This window comes from Oryx dammah, unplaced genomic scaffold (assembly GCF_014754425.2).
Source record: "Oryx dammah isolate SB20612 unplaced genomic scaffold, SCBI_Odam_1.1 HiC_scaffold_5, whole genome shotgun sequence".
Taxonomy (NCBI): Eukaryota; Metazoa; Chordata; class Mammalia; order Artiodactyla; family Bovidae; genus Oryx; species Oryx dammah.
Window position 1 is genome coordinate 8,070,069 of NW_024070189.1, and position 6,000 is coordinate 8,076,068.

Sequence of the window (6,000 nt, forward strand, 5' to 3'; positions counted from 1 at the left end):
AACTCAATCATAAAGTGATCAAATTAACTTGACAGACTAATTCTAAACAGAATTTCTCATTCCTTCATCATTGGCCAGACTGCAGTTTATACACTTTCTAATAAGAGTGGGCAAAACTACAGCTTAGTAGATCAAACTATGTAAAAGGAATGAAAGCAGAACTATCAAGCACAGACATTTTAAAATAAATGCCATTTTACTGCTTTCAAAAACATGCATTAGTTTGGATAAAGCTACAGAAAAGTATTTACTTTAGTGAATAAATAAAGTGATCATAGAAAATGTTTCAAAATGTTGATTCTAAAATTAGTAGAGAAGGCATATCCTTTAAACATTTTGCATAAAGCCTCTATGAAGTTTTTAACATCCTGTAAAGTAATATTCTTATCAAATTATTTTTTCAGAGGTGACACAAGTAATTTCAAGGTAATTCAGGTTATCCTGAATTATAAATTCTAAACTAGCAATGAGGTTTAACATTGACCAAAGTACCCTAAATATTATTAGAATAAAAAGTTGGCTATTAATAAGTAGCTGATGATAATAACATTTCCAATGAGAAACATTTGAAAAAACATTGCTTATTAACATCTTCTGAGTGACTTGAAGAAGTACAGTTAACCTGCAGCCATTTTTATTTAACTTAAATGTTTACTTGGAAATTACTATTACTCTTCAGAATTTAACAGTGTGATTTTATGTGTTTTCCTTGATTCTAGGCTGGAAAGGAGTGATATTATACATTTTCTACTTTGAGCAATCAAAAACTCTCTAGTATCATAGACTAGATGAGATTTGTCCCGGGGGAGTAAGACATGACCTCAGTGAATCACAGGAATTTTGTGTTCAGGGGGAACTACACACTGAGCTTTCTGTATGGAGATAAAGATACACTGTTTTCAAACACTACTTCAAACAGAGATGTGAGCCTGAATGCTTCAAAATTAAGAGGGTGTCTCTTAAACCCATCAGGAGTTGGTAATTCAGCGATTATTAAGCCTTCAGAGAAGCATAGCTCTTCTAGAACATAGTTATTGAAGTAGTGTAGCTCTACTTCAGTAAGTGAAAAAGGAGACATCATTCCTCTTTAGAAAACTCAAAAGCATTCTTCATTTAATTAATAGGTAAGGGAAGGTCATCCACAGAATAAAAGTAGTCCCTGAGATTTATTCAATTTATATTAGGTGCCTGTTCTTTTGCTGACTTTCACATATGTGCTTTATTTTTCCTTTTTCTTCATCTTAGTGGAAAGTCAACTGTTTAGTAAACTTTTTATTGTTTGAAATATGTAAGTGTTGAAACTGTCATCTCTTCTCTAGTCTGCAGACAGTATAGTCGGCCAAAGAGAAATATTATTAAGTGTCACATAAGACTGAATACATGAAATGGGTCCCTTAAGATAGATTCTATGCTGGCCAAGGCCAGAGTAGGGGGAAACCACAGTTACAGATTTCTCAGATCCAGCAACTGAAAAATATTTTAGAGTAGGTGGGGCTCTAACTGTGATTGAATAGGGCGATTCCTCCTTGTGCGGTGGTATTTAATCCACTGCACAAGGTAAACATACTCTTATAGTCATTCCAAAGCCAAAGAAGATCTGAGGCAGAGCAAAACACACTTCCAAGGATGTCTAGTCTAGTGTTGTCATGATGAGGGCACACACAGTGTGCCTACACCTTCTAAAGTGAGAAACGCACACCACTGGTGATACGCAAAATGGCTTCTGGGGATACAAGATGAAAATATTTTCTTTTCATTAGTTATTTGTTCTGTTTTAATACGTATTAGCTACAACCCAGAATGTCACATGTCTTATCTAACATGAAGCTAAAGTTCAAAATTTAGTGAATCAAAAATCACTAAGCAAATAAACAGCACGGCTATTTTACAGCAGTGGTGAAACTCCTAAAGGCGGTACAGAAATCACTGGCGGGAAAGAGGAAAGCGAGCGGTACTCATTCCTGCATCCAACATGACTGATTAACTGTGTGGAAGGTGACGCGTGTGGAAGAGGAGCCCATTAAGGAAGATACGAGTCGCCGCTCTTGTGGATCCTACATTCTGTCTCACTTCTCTAAGTGGAACCTGGGGACACTGGGGTAATCTAAGGCTGTCGACACGGGGGTGTTTTATCGACTTTTGTTGGATCCCAGAGTAAATTTCCTCTGAAGCTCTGGTGGCTCCAGTCAGGTTAGCTACGGAGCAGCCTGGTGTCTGATTGATTGAACCCCAGGGAGGCAGTCTCACTAGCGGCGCTTCAGGAAGAAACACTCCCCCGCAGTCCTGAGCCTCTGAGGAGGATGAGCTTCCGGTGCACGTTGCAAACAGGAAGGTCAAGGCCTTGGCACCTCATTGCCCTGCCAGGTGCCCTCCGTGTGAACACTTCCCATAATCCCTCCGTCCGTGCCCATCACGTCACCTCTTACAGGCAAAGCCAAGCCCAGAGGATAGAAACCTTCGACTCTGAAAAACCACATATGGACACCGGGGAGACAAGCAATTAAAAACACAACTTGGCATCTTACTCTGTAGCCCTGGCCTGCTAAGCTGACTTGCTAGATTTTTATCACAAGGTACCTTTAGCACAGGATGAAAGAACGATCTTGTGGCCGTAACACCTAGGATAGACCTAGGATGCAGTGTGGGGCAGAGCCTCTTTATGCTGGGCTGAGAAAAACTAAAAAGTGAGCTCTTCCTAGAAGCTTGCAGAGATAGAAACAAAGAAAAAGCATCTGTGCTTAAACCAAAATTTAAAACATTCAAAATTAAGCCTTAGTGTGTACTACTTGGGAAAGGAGGAAAATGAGGTGGAATGAAATGAAACTCTATTCATTGCAGGTTTCCTCTGGACTGTTCTAGCCTAAAATCTTAAGGCTGTTAAAGATTTGCTGAATGAGACTCCATTCCATCTGATTGCACTGGGTTCAGTGGGGTTTCTGAATCAGAACCGCTTAGTATGTTTGTGAGGTTGAGAGGGTGGGTAAGTGCTCATTAAAAATGCATATTTCTAGGCCCCACTTCAGAATCCAAATCTCTTAAGAGGCCCCCAAATTGACATTTTTTGCAAGTTACTCCATGATTCTTAAACCCTCTTAAGTTTGAGAATTCTTGTGTTAAACCACAAATTCCTTGAAGTTTAGAATATGTTTACATTTTTATATTAAGGCCCACTCAGAACCTTGAGCCCATAGCACAAAGGGATTCTTCAGTCTGCCCCTGCAGGGAGCACACTGGGTTTTCCTAATTATGATCCACCTCCTTTTACCAGAATCATTCTATAAGGAAGTGAGAGAGGAAAGAGTTCCTAGATCATGTCAAGAGGAGCCTCCACATTTAACACCGTAGATCAATAAAAATCTTTCAAAAATCTTAAGGTAAAAAAAAACAGCTCTTCACTTTTCAGAGTATTGCCATGGTGAAAAAGAAGAGAAACAGCATCTCCACACTGTGTCTCCTTGAGCAATCCATTGCACTTCTCTATTTCCTCTGATGAAAAATGAGGATGTTGAGTAGATAATTTCACACCGATCTGTCCTCAAAGGCTAGACACTTTTGAAAATGTAGGGATTTTCATTTTTAGTTCATTCTTCCCTTCCTGTACTGGTATTACTTAATATAGCAAACCTTATTAAATACCGAGCTCAATTTTCTTTTGGTTTACTAATACAAATTTTTCTTTACCCAACTTTTAAAACGTTAATAATAATAATCACAATAAGTTCCACACTCGACAATGCTCTTTTCTATCTGCATTTCGTTTTTGCCGAGATTCTGATTTAACTTCTATAGAGTGAGCTTCCTGCCCTCCAAGGGTTACCCTCATCCACTAAAGTTACGTTTGATCAACTATGGGTCAAGCAGGGTGATGACATTTCAACAAAGCTTATTTTTAAAAATAATTATTTTAGTATTGAAATTGTTTGTATCTATTCTTCTGAACTGAAGACCTTAACTGATTTATGCTCCAGTGATCATCAAGAGTCTGTTTTATAGATAGCCATCATACTTCCTATAAACTTTAACCACCTACTCAAAATATGGTACTTAGGGCAAGGAAAAGTTTGTTTCATTGGATGTGAGATTTGAAAGTTTTTATTTAAAACCATTAACCTAATAGATTCTAATATTTTATTCACATGAATGTATATAAATATAAGTATAAATAGGGGATTTCCAGGTGGCTCAGTGGTAAAGCATCTGTCTGCAATACAGGAGACATAAGAGACGCGGGTTTGATCCCTGGGTGGGACGATCCCCTGGAGGAAGGCATGGCAACCCACTCCAGTATTCTTGCCTGGAGAATCCCATGAAGAAGAACCAGGCAGGTTACTGTCCATGGGGTCTCAGAGTCAGACATGACTGAGCGAGTGAACAATAAACCTGTTTAGTTTCACGATACTAGGAAACTTATCGGAGAAGGCAACGGCACCCCACTCCAGTACTCTTGCCTGGAAAATCCCATGGATGGAGAAGCCTGGTGGGCTGCAGTCCATGAAGTCGCTAAGAGTCGGACACGACTGAGCGACTTCACTTTGACTTTTCACTTTCACGCATTGGAGAAGGAAATGGCAACCCACTCCAGTGTCTTGCCTGGAGAATCCCATGGATGGCGGAGCCTGGTGGGCTGCCGTCTATGGGCTCGCGCAGAGTTGGACACGACTGAAGCGACTTAGCAGCAGCAGCAGTAGCAGCAGGAAACTTATAGTAGTTATTAAGAATTACTGCCCAGCAACCATGTGAGTAAAATTTCATTCTTGCAGGTCCACAGAAGTGAGGGCAAGTCTCAACTGATACATGGGCTGAAACAGCTGTTTTCCAGTATAACCCTTCTTATGCTCATACATAATTTTTAGACTTTTAAGGACAAAAGAATACAGTTTAAATTCTAGGCTATTCAAAAATCAGGAATGAGAGTAGCAGATAACATTGCATACTTTAAATATACTTTCAAAAGTAAATGGAAATTTTAGAATTTTCTTTAAATATTTTAACTTGAATTTTTCATAATTTGGTTTACCTATATAAATTTCCTTAAAACATTTAGTACAGAGAACATAGTCCTGTGTGAAAATCAAGAAAATGAAGTTATAAGAAATGCACTAAGATTTCTTGCAAATTCTACAAGAAACTAGAGCCAATAGTCATTTTAAAAAGTCCTTGATAGCATGCTACACTGGAAGCTAAGCATTTAACCTTCTGAGATTATTTTATAGAATTTTCAGTTCAGTTCAGTCACTCAGTCGTGTCCGACTCTTTGCGACCCCATGAATCGCAGCACGCCAGGCCTCCCTGTCCATCACCATCTCCCAGAGTTCACTCAAACTCACGTCCATTGAGTCGGTGATGCCATCCAGCCATCTCATCCTCTGTCGTCCCCTTCTCCTCCTGCCCCTAATCCCTCCCAGCATCAGAGTCTTTTCCAATGAGTCAACTCTTTGCATGAGGTGGCCAAAGTACTGGAGCTTCAGCTTTAGCATCATTCCTTCCAAAGAACACCCAGGGCTGATCTCCTTTAGAATGGACTGATTGGATCTCCTTGCAGTCCAAGGGACTCTCAAGAGTCTTCTCCAACACCACAGTTCAAAAGTATCAATTCTTTGGCGCTCAGCCTTCATAGTCCAAATCTCACATCCATACATGACCACTGGAAAAACTATAGCCTTGACTAGACGGACCTTAGTTGGCAAAGTAATGTCTCTGCTTTTCAATATGCTATTTAGGTTGGTCATAACTTTTCTTCCAAGGAGTAAGCGTCTTTTAATTTCATGGCTGCAGTTTTAATAGCTATCATTTTGTACCTTTTAATGAATCTTTCTCTTCTTATTGCCAGCAGAACATACCCTGTGAATTTTACAAGGAAAACACTTCAGCTTCAACAATACAATAGAGAATTTTTAAGTAATTTTTCAAAACAGCGATACCAGTAAAATTTTCTAACAATACCTTTTAAAAAATCTTTGCCATCTAACAATATTCTGAAAATAATGGTGTCACTTTGTA